At 40.4% G+C, this 16558-nt stretch overlaps 1 long non-coding RNA gene across 2 annotated transcripts in view; it reads right to left on the bottom strand.

Annotated features, from left to right (window-relative positions):
- Nucleotides 1-1182: 1182 nt before the first annotated feature.
- Nucleotides 1183-16558, bottom strand: part of LOC137637484 (uncharacterized) — a 40021-nt gene continuing 24645 nt past the window's right edge. The window contains exons 5-8 of one of the 2 annotated variants that reach the window (XR_011043661.1): nucleotides 8509-8624; nucleotides 7594-7711; nucleotides 3828-4329; nucleotides 1183-1291 (exon numbers count right to left, since the gene is read on the bottom strand). This is a non-coding gene — a long non-coding RNA (uncharacterized lncRNA). The remainder of the gene's footprint in view (nucleotides 1292-3827; nucleotides 4330-7593; nucleotides 7712-8508; nucleotides 8625-16558) is intronic. The other variant, XR_011043662.1, reaches the window with a different exon arrangement.

Genomic DNA, 16558 nt, shown 5'->3' with positions numbered 1-16558 from the left:
AAACATGTTATTTGCTAAAGGAAAAAACTGAAAGGTTTCCCAAATAAAAAGTTCCTTTATTTAGAATTTAAACCATTTAAGCTAAGAAAGAATGAACGAAACGCTAAAATCGGTTTACTCTTACTGCAACGTGAAACCGTGAAACACTCTCTCTCTATCGTAACGATAGAGCGCATGTTGAACGTTCTGAACGTCAACAACTGCGGAGACTAAAAAACTAAACGTTAGTTCATCTTTGAAAACAGTACGAGACTATCAAAGAAATTCTTTCATAAAACATTAAAATTAAAAAAGTATTAAATTCTTAAAAGGTAAATACGATATGACGGGCTCAATGTTAATTAACTTCGGTTCCAAGTAAGGACCGCCTACTATTAGGAAAGGTCGCATATAAACAAACATAAAAATTAATTTTTATAAGTTTATAATAATTGGAAAGTTAATCGAAGAGGCCTATAAAGGCGGAGAGATATAAAATAAATAGATCTATAACTTGTTAAGCAAAATTACCAAAAACCTAAACACACTTCCGTCTAAGGGAAGGGTCGGCCATTTAAAAGTGAAAGAGAGTCCATACTCTCTTCGTCACCAACACTTCCGTCTAAGGGAAGGGTCGGCCATTTAAAAGTGAAAGAGGGTCCATACTCTCTTCGTCACCATAATTAAATCTATCCAAAACGAGTTCAAGTTTTGAAATGAAGATAAAACCCCTGCATAGCGAAAGCTCAAAACTGGAATAGTGTACTTCACCAAATCGTTGTGAAAACAAATCCAGTTAGGGACGGCGTATTTAGTAGGTCTTGCCAGTGGCACGACAGAGGGAAAATTGGTTCTTTGTTGACATCGAGTACTTGAGTACCTACTTGACAGATGGCGCTGTTGATGTACACCCCCACCTGTATAGCGATCGCTGGCGTATTCCGCCCGTAGGTTTTTTCTGTCGGGCAGCAGGGATGCAGCTATATGATCATCGGGTAAGTTTGATATTGAAAAAAATAATTTTCTCCAATTACAGTATTTCATCTTGAACTTTTTATAAAATATCTGACATTTAAAATTTCAGTTGGATTTGCATTTGTATATCAGGATGTTTGTAAGTTAAGAGCCCTTTATAGAGTGAAAATCAACTTACATCGGGTCTCTTGGAAACCAATTAACAACATGGAACAGTATATTACCATACCTGGAAGAGCTCTGTGTTTGAAAAGCATCCGAGCAACAGCATTAACGAGCAGACCGTGCAAGACACCATCTAATCATCGCAGTTGAGCCGATTAGTTTCTCGGACATCCTGAAAGAAGATGGATCATTCAGATTTACCAAGATTGATTGAAGATTGTTATCAAGTGTAAACAAGTACATAAGAAAAGACTCTTTACTGATAAAAGTATTAACAAAATAACAGAGGCACAAGAATAAAAAATCTGAACATCATTTTAGGGTTATAAAAATTTCCATACCTGTTAAAATTACATGTAAATATTATCATTATCATTATCATTACTAGCTAAGCTACAACCCTTAATGGAAATGCAGGATGCTATAAACCCAAGGGCTCCAACAAGGAAAATAGTCTGATGAGGAAAGAAATTAAGGAAAAAGATGTGTGACTGAGTGTACCTTCAAGCAAGAGAACTCTAACCCAAGACAGTGGTACAATTATGGCACTACCCAAGACTAGAAAACAATGTTTTGATTTTGGAATAAGGAAACAGAAGTGTGACTGAGTGTACCTTCAAGCAAGAGAACTCTAACCCAAGACAGTAGTACAATTATGGCTCTACCCAAGACTAGAGAACAATGGTTTGATTTTGGAGTCTCCTTCTCCTAGAAAGAGGTGCTTACCATAGCTAAAGAGTCTCTTCCACCCTTACCATGTAGAAAGTAGATACAGAACAATTACAGTGCAGTAGTTAACCCCATGAGAAAAAAAGAATCGTTTGGTAATCTCAGTGTTGTCAGGTGTGTGAGGACAGAGAAGAATGGGGAAAGATAGGCCAGACTATTCGGTGTATGTGTAGGCAAAGGGAAAATAAGCTGTAACCAGAAAGGGATCTAGCGTAGTACAATCTGGCCAGTCAAAACGACCCAATAACTCTCGCAGTAGTATCGTGAAAAGTGGGCCGCGGCTGTATGTAAAATGATATATATTTTGAATACTGCGATAAATGCTGTGATATTCTCAGACAAGTCCCAGGTATGAGGAACTGTTGCCTTATCTACAGGAGCTCAGATTTACTAAGCTACAGTTGTTGTTGGAAAAGCAGGAGGACATAAGCCCAAGGGCTCCAAGTGGGTAAATATTCAGTTTAAAAAGAAAGTAAAGAAATAGTTAAACTATATGAGAAGTAATAAACACTTGAATTAAGATATTTTTAGACCAGTGACAACATTGATTTAGATCTGTCTTAAATAAACAATGAGGAAAGACTCCTGTCAGCCTGTTCAACATAAAAACATTCGCTGCATGTTTGAACTTATGGATAGAATAAGCCGAATGAATAGAGGAAATGGGAGTAGAATTGATATACATAGATGGAAATAAAAAAATCAATGAATATCATTTTGTAATGAAATTTCTCTTGTTTTAAGAACAAGAGATTTTATTTTTATCAGAACATATACGATCAAAAGCCAAGATTATTAACAGCCAAAATACTACAAATTTTAAAAATAAGTTGTATTTTTCTTAGCTACACAAACCTGAGATCTTTATAAGGCTTACCTCTGTGGTTTTGTTACAACAAAATTGATGAAATATCGTGGAGCTAGCAACATTGTACGGTTGCAGATTATTCCAACCTAGCTCGCTGTGTCGGAGCTAGCTCCTTTGTTATCACTCTGTTCTTGGTCAGGACTTGTAGCGTGAATGAGTTGGGAAATATGAATAAACTAGAGGGGCACCCAGTAGAGCGCATTCCTCACCACAGAAGCTTGCACTTAAACCTTGACCTTTGACCTTGACATGTATTAATGTGCGTTGATTTTCATACACTCAAATATGAACCAAGTTTGAAGTCTCTGTGACAACGATGTACGAAATTGTGGCTGATTACATGAATTGGACATTTTGCTTGACCGTAACCTTCCAAAATTTAATCATTTGCAGCTTTTTACATAGCAGTTTAATCCCTGTACGTTTCATTAATCTACGATTAAAATTATGGCCAGGAAGATATTCACAAATAGGGGGTAAAACATAACCTCCTTCCAATTTTGTTGGCAGAAGTAATGATTCAGGTTTGTATAGCTAGGAAAATGACTAATTACTTTTGAAATTAGTACAGCAGTTTGTTCCTACGCAAATACAAACGCTTGTTACTTATATGGGAATCTTCCTTAGAAAGTCCTCAGCTATAAAATTTAGGGCGTCTGTCTGACCCTTAACCCAAAACAAAATCAACACATTCTCGCCCTTCAAGTTACTTCCTTAGACAATTGGAAATTCAGCTAGAAAGCTTTTCGGAAAATAATGGAATAGCAACTACTACTCGATGTAAAGTTAGGCTTCAATATAAGCACATCCATTGATAAAGTAGCAGCCCAGGGGATTTCTTTAAAGAATAGGTCTACGGTAGTAAATCAATAAAACAACAAATTGACACTTCGAAAAACTAGGAAAACAATATTTCTTTCGTATTTTTCCTTTTCAAAATGTAATGTGTAATATTTACTAATATTATATTAATGGCTGACATAGCTGAAAGACACAGACATAAATCCCAATTCTATATTAGAAGAGCAAGTGTAAGATGTCGAGCAACAGCTAAACTTTATATAAAAGTTCTTAAAATGTACTTGTATGCATAAATATAATTTTGACTTACAATCTACTTTTCTTCAGCTTGGAAATAAGAATTGCTCCGGTCAATTTCTTTTGAAGACGTTGGATTCAATCCCGCTGGATGCTCCAGCCAATTTCTTTTGAAGACGTTGGATTCAATCCCGCTGGATGCTCCAGCCAATTTCTTTTGAAGACGTTGGATTCAATCCCGCTGGATGCTCCAGCCAATTTCTTTTGAAGACGTTGGATTCAATCCCGCTGGATGCTCCAGCCAATTTCTTTTGAAGACGTTGGATTCAATCCCGCTGGATGCTCCAGCCAATTTCTTTTGAAGACGTTGGATTCAATCCCGCTGGATGCTCCAGCCAATTTCTTTTGAAGACGTTGGATTCAATCCCGCTGGATGCTCCAGCCAATTTCTTTTGAAGACGTTGGATTCAATCCCGCTGGATGCTCCAGTTAATTTCTTTTGAAGACGTGCTATTTCCATACCTCTCTCTTTCAATTCCTGTAATTGGCGTCAATGACCTTAGATGTCAGGATGCCTGAAAAATTTTAAATCAATCAATCAATCAATTCCTGTAAAACATTCTAGATTATTAATATAACCCTCCAAAAGAAGAAACCTTAGCATAAATATTACCCAAATTTAGAGGTCCTCAATATGGTCACTAATCAGTTGATAAAATAATCACTACGGTACTGTACACTACATAGGTGTTCAAATTTGGTCTTGACTGTGTCACTCTAGTTAATAACTGCATTAACCCTTTGGTGCTATTATAGTATGCTATCTACCGTCAAATTTATATTATAGTATGGTATCTACCACAAAGTATGTTATCTGCCGTCAATGTTAATCCTCCTGTTTGATGAGGATTATCAAACAGATTACTTACCACCAGTATGATATCCTCATTGGACTTTAATGATAGTTTAATAACATTTATTGGAAGGACAACATGGATGCTTAATTATAAACAGTTTGTAGGTTAGGTTAGGTTGGGTTAGACTATGTTAGGACATGGGTGCATAATTATAAACAGTTTGTAGGTTGGGTTAGGTTAGGTTAGATTAGGACATGGGTGCATAATTATAAGCAGTTTGTAAGTTAGGTTAGGTTGGGTTAGACTATGTTAGGACATGGGTGCATAATTATAAGCAGTTTGTAAGTTAGGTTAGGTTGGGTTGAGTTAGGTTAGGTTAGGTTGGGATATCAAGTCGGTATTGATCCTCCTTATTAGAGGCGGATTAATAAGTAGACCGTATCCTTAGGGACTGATGGTAGGTATCATACTATAGTCAGAAAGGGGTGGTAGATAGCAAAATCGGTGGTAGATAGCATACTATAATAGTACCAACCCTTTTACCCCCAATGCTATTTGGAACTTTCCAACCCTTAACCCAAGGCGTTTTTCTTTTTCAAGCACGTTTTGCAATATTTTTGTTTTTAGATTGAGCTGACAGCCTTAATTTTCGTCATAGAGAGGTCAGGTTGGTCTCATTATTTTGGAAAATGCCTGAAGTTTCTCATAAAGTTATCAAAAAACTGCAAAAAAAAAAAATGCAAATACTGTAGCAGTATTTTGCAAGGATGTACTAGTACGTCCATGGGGGTTAAGGGATGAGTTTTGTGAAACGTACCAGTACGTCCATTGGGGGTAGAAGGGATAATACAGTAACCCCAATTTTGTCTACAACTCTATACAAAGTTCTTATATTAAGGCCATATTAAACTTTAGGATGAGTATATCTATAGATACCTTCTTTGGGTGTACTGTATATTATATTGTGATTTTCACAGCCATTTTGTGATATTATTTCAAGTCTGTACATTTCTCAATGTCAAGTTTCATGATTCTTATCACTGTATTCTAATTGGCTTTATAAAACTTATGAGTTATTGCCCTTATATTTCAACCATCTAACATCGCTATAATTTTTCTGATATAAGAATTACAATGATGTCTCACCGGATTATAATACAGGAGAGGGGGTTCCTAGCCTCCTCGTCCCGTCCCTTTTAGTCGCCTCTTACGACACGCAGCGATACGTTGGCGCTATTCTAATTGTTTTTATGCCCCCGCGGCCACAGGGGGCTGTGGCACCCTAGCAGTACCAGCCGAACTCGGTTGAGTCCCTTGTCAAGCTGGGAGGAACAAAGAGAGGAGACGTCCCCTTTTTTGTTTCATTTGTTTGATATCGGCTATTAGTTGAACTGAAAAACAGTCAACATCATTCACATACAAAAAGCAATAATCCAAGATCTAATCATGCTTTCCACCCGATAAACTCTTAAAATTGGAATTCTTATCAAAGTTGAACTGAAAAAGTCAACATCATTCCCATACAAAAAGAGAATATTATTTTAGTAGTAAAAAAGGGATTTTGATAAAGGAAAAATCTATTTCTGGGCGAGGGACCTGTGTCGCTCCATGAAATGCTCCTTATAGCACCATTTCTAAGGTATAAATACTTCTAGATATACCAGAGAAAAAGTTGCATGGAATTCCAGGAATATACCCAGCTCACTCACCCTTATAAGTTTGCCTTGTCAAAAATTATTTGTTTGCCCATATCAAAAGAAATGAAAATTATAACATTTTGTCAAGAACAAAATTTTGAGAAAAGTTTCTAACTGAAAATGTTGGTGAATCTATCAAAAACTCTTTAATGGATTTGTTTCCAATGTCATACTATGATTTTTAATTGTTGTGAATTTAAATTTGGGCATTATTATTATTGTTATTATTATTATTATTACTTGCTAAGCTACAATCCTAGTTGGAAAAGTAGAATGCTATAAGCCCAGGGGCTCCAACTGGGAAAATAGCCCAGTGAGGAAAGGAAACAAGGACAAATAAAATATCTTAAGAGTAACAAAAATAAATATCTCCTATATAAACTATAAAAAACTTTAACAAAACAAGATTAAGAGAAATAGGATAGAATAGTGTGCCCGAGTGTACCCTCAAGCAAGAGAACTATATCCTAAGACAGTGGAAGACCATGGTACAGCAGGGAAAATAGCCCAGTGAGGAAAGGAAACAAGGACAAATAAAATATCTTAAGTGTAACAAAAATAAATATCTCCTATATAAACTATAAAAAATTTTAACAAAACAAGAGGAAGAGAAATGGGATAGAATAGTGTGGCCGAGTGTACCCTCAAGCAAGAGAACTCTAACCCAAGACAGTGGAAGACCATGGTATAGAGGATATGGCACTACCCAAGACTAGAGAACAAGAGTGTCCTCCTAGAAGAGTTGCTGACCATAGCTAAAGAGTCTCTTCTACCCTTACCAAGAGAAAAGTGGCCACTGAACAATTACAGTGCAGTAGTTAACCCCTTGAGAGAAGATGAATTGTTAATGTACAGTAGTACTGTATTGTATTCTCTAAAGAAATGACTTGCATCTCGAAGAGTGACCAATAAGTAATTGTGTTAAAAATGTGTACTTAATTATTCCAGATGGTCCTGGAGCTTACCATTTTCTATCACCTTAAGCCATGTTTAACCTCTTTGGCTATGACTTACCCAATCAATCCTTTGTCAACAAAGTGACAGATTCAGTTATGTAAAATATTATCCCGTAAATTGTTCAATTTTCATTCACCTCTGGAGCTTTTACAAATGAATTAATAAATTTAAACAACTTTCAATTTTTCACCTGTGTTATCACCTCATGCAGTCTACATATAATCGAATAAAATGACTTACATCTAGCCACACTGAAATTAGAAGGATAATTGTATAAATAGCAATACCTAATGGGAAAAATGCATTCCTATTAAAAATGGTATTGTACCTGTTCTATAACTTGGGAGTCATCTCCCTGAACTGGTTGTAAAGCTGGCATTGCAAGACCTCCGATGAAGCTGTTGTCTTAACAGCTGCAACTCTGCCTCTCGCTGGGTCACAGCAACCTGGAAAGCTCTCATTAATGGTAATCTGAATCAAATATGAATTCCTTCTCTATCACTTTTTCTCGGTTAACAATAGGTATCTATACATGAGAGAAACTATACCTTATGTCATTCAACAGTGCTTAATATTTCTAAAAAATCCCTTAACCCTTTTACCCCCAAAGGGCGTACTGGTACGTTTCACAATAGCCATCCCTTTACCCCCATGGACGTACTAGTACGTCCTTGCAAAAAAATGCTATAAAAATTTTTTTCATATTTTTCATAATTTTTTTTAAAAATTCAGGCATTTTCCAAGAGAATGAGACCAACCTGACCTCTCTATGACAAAAATTAAGGCTGTTAGAGCAATTTAAAAAAAAAAATATACTGCAAAATGTGCTGGGAAAAAAATAGCCCCTTGGGAGTTAAGGGTTGGAAATTTCCAAATAGCCTGGGGGTAAAAGGGTTAAACACAAACATGGAATATCAAATGCTTATGGGCCTTTATTTTTTCATCTCTAGGAAACACCCAAAAATATTACTTCAATCTTTTCCAGTTCCGTTAATGCAAATAACGTAACCTACCTTATTTTACTAAACCCAAAAAATTTTCAAAATAACGTAAAAAATGATAATTGTGTTTGTTTTTTCTTTGAAAAATTATGGAAATTTAATAACAGAAATATAATGATCAAATCCACAATAATCTTAAGAAAATATAACAAAATATATGAAAATACAGATACAGTACCATTGAAAATATGAAGTGCTTTCAAAACTAGACAATAAAATCTTGCAAGTACAAAAGAACTTACTTTTAGCTGATTGATTTTAGCATTGACAGCAGTATTTAATTCTTCATATTTCTTCTGTATGCGAGATTTACTAGCTGTCAATTCTTCCGTATGGGTCTTCAAACCATCAAGGCTTTCTGTCAAGAAGAAAAATAAAACGCTTATTTTGCTTACCAAAATAAAATATAAACTAGAATGGACACCCTTTGCCTATATCATATTGTATATCACAAGACAGGGAACTGAATCATGCACATTTCGACACTAATTTCATGCAAATCAGATAAAAATTGACCACGATATAGCAAAAAGGTATTTTTTATAATTCATGATCTTAACCTTGACCTATGGTCCAATCGCTTCCAAATTCTAATCAAATTACCCCTGGATTAAGGTCAATCACCTCACCAAATTTTATGAGATTCGGTAAAATAGTTTTTGAGTTATGCGAATCACAAACACACAAACAGACATACAAACAAATACACGTCTATCAAAATATAATCTTCCTAAAAAGTTAGAGAAGGTAACAAGACAGCACTTTAATCAAACTGGGCATTAACCTTTTTACCCACAATGGACGTACTGGTACGTTTCACAAAACTCATCCCTTTACCCCGATGGACGTACCGGTATGTCCTTGCAAAAAAATTGCTATTTACATTATTTTGCATATTTTTGATAACTTTATGAGAAACTTCAGGCATTTTCCAAAAGAATGAGACCAACCTGATCTCTCTATGACAAAAATTAAGTCTGTTAGAGCAATTTAAAAAAAAAATATTGCAAAATGTGCTTGAAAAAAAATGCTTGGGGGTTAAGGGCTGGAAAGTTCCAAACAGCGTTGGGGGTAAAAGGGTTAAGGATTTTGGATATGCTGTAGTTATCTAAACTTAAAGCATCTTCCAATGGATTAAAAAAATCAGACCTGGTCAGGTAGTACAATGACTTAAGGATATAATCCTATAAAGTTTAAACGTGGCCCAACTCCCCCCATAATATCCAATAGGAACATCTTAACGTAGATATAATATATGTATATCGAAGGGAAAACTCACTGGTTTAGGCTACTTTCCGATGCCGCATGCGGCCCGGTCAGGTAGGCTAACCACATGACGCTACAATAGCCTAACTTGTTCCCTGCATGTAGGTGATGGGGCAGACGAATTCAGATATGGCTGCCAGGTGACATTGTTGACGGGCTGACCAAGCGTCCCCGGGCTTGGTAATGCCTGATGGCGAGATATACCATCAAGAGTTCACGATCAAATCATCTTGCGGTGCGTTGCATTTTTCTCGCTTTCATTGGCCTGCAAAGCAAAATATGGTTTAAAATGTGTTATAAGAATGTTGCCACAGAAGAAAACAGACACATACAGCTTAAGAAATCATATTCCTGTTAAGAATGATTAAATGTTGACGGTAATTTGTAAATACATTAGAATGAAAAAAAAAAGATTTTAAACATTAGAAAAAAAGAAAATCTTATTCTATATACTTTGCTCTAGAGCACACATACAAACACTTATTATTAGGAAAAAAATAAATGTCAAGATAATGGCATTATAATACATATTTAAATGCTTTTAACATCCGTGCTGCCAAAATGGGAACATGGAAAACAGCAATAACGGAAATATCACTGCAATAGTAATGTCCTAATTATACATATCCTGCAACCTTGATCACAGACCATGACACTTCTCCACCCATGGTAAGACTAGGGAAGACAAGGAAATTTGGGTGCTATTATAGTACGCTATCTACCGCCGATTTTGCTATCTACCACCCTTCTCTGACTATAGTATAATACCCACCATCAGTCCCTAAGGATACGGTCTACTTGCTAATCCGCCTCTAATAAGGAGGATCAATACCGACTTGATAACCTAACCTATCATTACCTAACTCAACCCAACTTAACCTAACCCAACCTAACCTAACTTACAAACTGCTTAAAATTATGCACCCATGTCCTAATCTAACCTGACCTAACCCAACCTACAAACTGCTTATAATTATGCATCCATGTTGTCCTTCCAATAAATATTATTAAACTTTCATTAAAGTCCAATGAGGATAACATACTGGTGTTAAGTAATCTTTTTGATAATCCTCATCAAACAGGAGGATTAACATTGACGGTAGATAACATACTTTGTGGTAGATACCATACAATAGTAGAAATTCGACGGTAGATAACATACTATAATAGCACCGAAATTTGTTCTGATGACCTTATCTCTCCACAAAAAAAATTTTTCCTCAGATTTGTAAGAAAGTAAAGTTGTGGTCACTACTCGGAACTATCGAAATGCGAGCTTGTTGCAAACCCGGACTGTTCACCAGGCAGACAAAACCCGGTAAAAGCTTTGTTTGCGTAAAGAGGAATGAATCAGGAAGGCAAATTCTATATAGACGGCAAATTGATTTTTTTATGTTCCATGTTATTTTGATTCTTTCCTTTCCTCTATTAATGGTTTGAAAGAACTTTTTATCCATATTGAACATATTGTTGAAGTAAAAGCAATATCAGACCCCTCGTCGATGACTTTGATTCAGAACAGAATACTGACAATGATAATACATGGTCAATGTTTACAATGCTAGCGCATTGTCCTGTATATATCGAGCTAAGAGAAGGCCCACCAAAGCACCGCTTCTCAAAATACTAATAAATTTCAACTCTCCATTCTCAAAAAAGATCCTTTCAATTGAACGGCATCATGGCGACAAATGTTAGGGTCATGAAGAGAATATTCCAATGAAACTTACTCCCAAGTAAGTCGGGAAGAATACAGTATTGGATTGGTTTCAAGGAATTCACAACATTCCAACTACAAAGAATAAATTGAAATCAGTAATGTAATCAGTTTGATCTGTTTTTGTATGCTATATTAAAGTGCATTTCTTTCTGCAAATCCTTCGGTTCAACTTTATCAAAGGAGCCTTTGTATATCGGCGGCCAGTTCCTCCTGAGTGCATAGTAAATGGACAACAGCTAACCTAAAATTCCCCACCCTAACCTACAGGCCGTGTCCTTACCTACTTATCTAACGGGAGGGTTAGCGGCCCCCTTACACTGCCGTATTTTTAGCCAGCCGTCATCATACACACAGGTGTCCACTATCATACATACAGCCCTTATCAGTGTACTGTTCCGAGACACTTCATGGTGTGGCGAGTAGAAGTACCTGAAAATAAGACAAAACATAGAAAATGAATCCTAATACAGACTGCCAACAGACACAGAACGTTTGATAATGAAAACATGCCACAAATAGACCACCATTTCATTTGTTTACTAAGGGAATTAGTTACCCTCCTTCCTTCTAATACATTGGCAAAGCTTTTAAATTCCTTGTCTGCTTCCTTGTTCCTTGAATCAAGGAAAACAGACATACTGTAGAAAAGGACTAAAATTGGCAATTAACTGAAGTAACTTGAATACAGCACTTGATCAACCTGTATTATTATTATGACTATTACTGTATTATTATTATTATTATTATTACTATCATTATTATTATCATCATCAACATCTAAGCTACAATCCCAGTTGGAAAAGCAGAATGCTATAAACCCAAGGACTCCAACAGGGAAAAAATAGCTCAGTGAGGAGGAGACATATGGAAAAAATAAACATGAGAAGTAAGATATATTGAATATATATCATCTTGAGATCAGGAACGTTATAATAAATCTGCTATATATAAACTATGAGGAGAAACTTATGTCAGCCTCTTCAATATAAAAACATTCGCTGCAACTTTGAACTTCTCAAGTACCAACGATTCAAATGACCGATTAGGAAGATCATTCCACAATTTGGTCAAAGCTGGAATAAAACTTATAGAATAATGTATCGTGTAGTATTGAGTCTTATGATGGCAAAGGCATGACTGTTAGAACTAACTGCATACCTAGTAGTGCGCGTGCGTAAACGGAACAGGCAACTGAAAGATCTCGTCAAACAGAGCCAAAATGGAAGAGAGATAGAGACAACAGAAAACAAGACTAAAGCTTATAACTCAAGAACATCAAGACGCATCTATTGGAAGACAAAGGATTTTAACCGAGAGAAAAGAACGACCGGAAGAAACATGACAAATTCGAAGATAATTTGTATTTTTCCTAACCATACAAACCTTAGCTATTTACAAAGGGTTTACTTTTAGCGCAGCTGAAATGACGAGCCAATAGTTTTTAACGAGGGTTAATTACCCCCGCGCTAGTTAGCGGGGGGTGGGGAAGGGTAGCTTGCTACCCCTCCCCCCTCCACACACCGGTGACTTGCTTCACTTCACTTAGAGGTAGGACTTGACTTGGGGGTCAGGGATGGCGGGCACATATGTGTAAATAGCTAAGGTTTGTATGGTTAGGAAAAATACAAATTATCTTCGAATTTGTCATTTGTTCCGTAACCGAAATACAAACCACGCTATTTACAAAGGGTGACTTACCCCTTAGGAAGGGTGGAAAGTCCCCAGCCTTACTGACTTCGGCTTGCCCGGGGGCTCGATCCCTTAGTGAGCAGCACTAGAGAGAGGGAGCCCCTGTACCTCACAGGTTCCTAGCATCGCTAGGAACGAGTGGCCTACATAAGTAGTGTGAGGAGGAGAGTGTGACTCGTCCTATGAAGTTGACCTTGAGACCTTCAGATAGGAATTCTAGGATAGGACGTTCCCCATACCACCTCGTCAGGGTATGGGAGACGCAACAGTATTAAGCTTAATACTAGGAGCACAAAGAAGCATGGGTTACCTGCAGAGGTCGAGGTCAGCTATGCGAGGACCAGGATGCTGCTTCCCCAAGAGAGGGGAGAATGAAGAAAGAAGTAAGGGTCAGACATACTCTTTCATTCACACAGACTAAGACCGGGTAACAACGCCCTCAACCTACTGCTACTTGTCCAAAAAGGAGCCTGAGGTTAGACCAGCTGTTGTGCAGCCACCACAGGGCCGATAGAGAACGTATCGAGGCTCCTGTGGGTCACGTCTTGCAGGTAGTGGGCTGTGAAGGTCGTTTGACGCTTCCAGACCCCCGCTTGAAGTACCTGCGTCACAGAGAAGTTTCTCTTGAAGGCCAGGGATGTAGCAATACCCCTGACATCGTGGGCCCGAGGGCGACGTGACGGAGGAGGGTCAGGATTCAGGGCATGGTGGATAACCCTACGAATCCAAGCAGAGATGGTGTTCCTTGTGACCCTCCTCTTTGTCCTGCCTGTGCTCACAAACAAAGCTCGCACATGAGGACGGACTGCAGCCGTTCTCTTCAAGTAGTACCTCAGACACCTCACTGGGCATAGTAGCAGCTGGTCTGGGTCGTTTGTTACAGAACGGAGACTCGCGATCCTGAAAGAGTCGAACCGAGGATCCGGCACTCCAGGATTCTGAGTCTTGGCCACAAACTCAGGGACGAACCTGAACGTTACCTCCCCCCATCCCCTTGAATGGGCGATGTCGTACGAGAGACCATGAAGTTCACTAACTCGCTTGGCCGAGGCCAAGGCGAGTAGGAAAGCCGTCTTCCAAGACAGGTGGCGATCGGAGGCCTGGCGTAATGGCTCGAAGGGAGGTCTCTTGAGAGACCTGAGAACTCGAACCACGTTCCAAGGAGGGGGTCTCACTTCCGACTGGGGGCAGGTAAGCTCATAGCTACGTATGAGTAAAGAGAGTTCTAGCGATGAAGAAATATCCACGCCCTTCAATCTGAAGGCCAAGCTTAAGGCTGAGCGATAGCCTTTCACTGCCGAGACAGAAAGGCGCATTTCTTCTCGCAGATACACAAGGAAGTCCGCTATTGCTGGAATAGTGGCATCGAGTGGAGAGATACCCCTTCCACGACACCAACCACAAAAGACTCTCCACTTCGCTTGGTAGACTCCCTCAGAGGACCTTCGCAGGTGCCGAGACATTCTCTCCGCAACCTGTTGCGAAAAGCCTCTCTCCGCGAGGAGACGCTGGATAGTCTCCAGGCGTGAAGCCGAAGCGAGGCTACGGCCCTGTGAGGGACACCGGAGTGGGGTTGTCTGAGAAGCTCGTGTCGTGGAGGAAGCTCCCTTGGGAGTTCCGTCAGGAGTTGCAGAAGGTCCGGAAACCATTCCGCGTGATGCCATAGCGGAGCTACTAGAGTCATGGAACAGTTGACCGATAGTCTGGTCCTGTTGAGCACCCTTCTCATCAGACAGAATGGTGGGAAGGCGTACACGTCGATGTTGTCCCACCGTTGCTGGAAAGCATCTTGCCAGAGTGCCTTGGGGTCCGGGACTGGTGAGCAGTACAGGGGCAGCTTGAAGTTCAAGGCTGTCGCGAACAAGTCCACCGTCGGGGAACCCCACAAAGTCAGGACTTTGTTGGCTATCTGAGGATCCAAAGACCACTCGGTACTCACTATCTGCGAAGCCCTGCTCAGACTGTCGGCGAGCACATTCCTCTTGCCAGGAATGAAGCGAGCTGATAGTGTTATCGAGTGGGTTTCGGTCCACCTCAGAGTCTCTACTGCAAGATGGGATAGCTGTTGCGAAAAAGTGCCTCCCTGCTTGTTGATATAAGCCACTACCGTGGTGTTGTCGCTCATCACCACCACGGAGTGACCCGCCAGGAACCGTTGGAACTGTTGAAGGGCCAGAAAGACGGCCTTCAATTCTAGCAGGTTGATGTGTAGGCACTTTTCTGATTCTGACCAAAGGCCTGAGGCCCTCTGGTTCAGAACGTGCGCCCCCCACCCTTCTTTTGACGCGTCCGAAAACAGAGTCAATTCCGGGGGAAGGACGAGAAGACTCACTCCCTTTCGCAGGTTCTCGTCGGCCAGCCACCACCGCAAGTCCGTCTGTTCCAGAGACCCCATTGGGATCAGAGTGTCCGGGGAATCGGATCCTTGATTCCACCGGGACTTGAGCCGCCATTGAAGGGATCTCATCCTGAGGCGGCTGTTTGGAACCAGACGGGCCAGGGAGGATAGGTGGCCCAAGAGACGCAACCACGATTGGGCGGGGAGTTCTTTTCGCCTGAGGAAAGGTTCCGCCACCCTCCTCAGCCTTGCTATCCGGTCGTCTGATGGAAAGGCTTTGTGGAGATTGGTGTCTATTAGCATGCCTAGATAAACCAGTCGCTGGGACGGCTGCAGAGAGGACTTCTCGAGGTTTACCACGATCCCCAGATCCTGGCAAAGATCTAGAAGCCTGTCTCGGTGTCGAAGAAGGGTCGACTCCGAGTCTGCTAGGATCAGCCAATCGTCTAGGTAACGAAGGAGACGAATGCCGTTCCTGTGCGCCCAAGTCGAAATCAGGGTGAACACTCTGGTGAACACCTGAGGAGCTGTGGAGAGACCGAAACACAGCACCTTGAACTGGTAGATCTTGTTGTCTAGGCAGAATCTCAGGTACTTCCTGGAAGACGGATGGATTGGGATCTGGAAGTACGCGTCCTTTAGATCCAGTGTACACATGAAGTCTTGTGGTCTCACCGCAAGTCTGACTGTGTCTGCTGTCTCCATGCTGAACCGGGTTTGTTTGACAAACCTGTTCAGAGCCGAGAGATCGATGACGGGTCTCCAGTCTCCAGTAGCCTTCTTTACAAGAAAGAGTCGACTGAAGAAGCCTGGAGAGCCGTCCACGACCTCCTGGAGAGCACCCTTCTCGAACATGGTCTTGACTTCGGCCTGAAGGGCCAGCCCCTTTGCCGATCCCATGGCATAGGAGCTCAACGACACTGGATTCGCTGTCAGGGGAGGTTGAGATGACGTGAACGGGACGCGATAACCTTGGCCGATCACCGAGATCGTCCAAGCATCGGCCCCGAGATGTTGCCACCTGCGGACGCAACGCTGAAGGCATCCCCCCACAGGTGGACACGCAGGGGGACTGCCACCCCTAGGGCTTGCGGCCGCGGCCGCCACCCCTAGAAGTCTTGCCTCCCCTGGAGGACTTACCACCCCTCTTGACCTTGGCTGGAAAGGGCTGGGGCTTAGACACCACTTTCTTAGCTGCCGGTGCCTGTTTTGGAGCCTTACGAGGCTGTTGCTGCTGTTGTGGCGGGGCTGGAGGCTTATAGGGCCGAGTTGTAAGGGC

This window comes from Palaemon carinicauda, unplaced genomic scaffold, assembly GCF_036898095.1.
Source record: "Palaemon carinicauda isolate YSFRI2023 unplaced genomic scaffold, ASM3689809v2 scaffold78, whole genome shotgun sequence".
NCBI classification, from domain to species: domain Eukaryota; kingdom Metazoa; phylum Arthropoda; class Malacostraca; order Decapoda; family Palaemonidae; genus Palaemon; species Palaemon carinicauda.
This window is presented reverse-complemented; position numbering and strand designations above follow the sequence as displayed.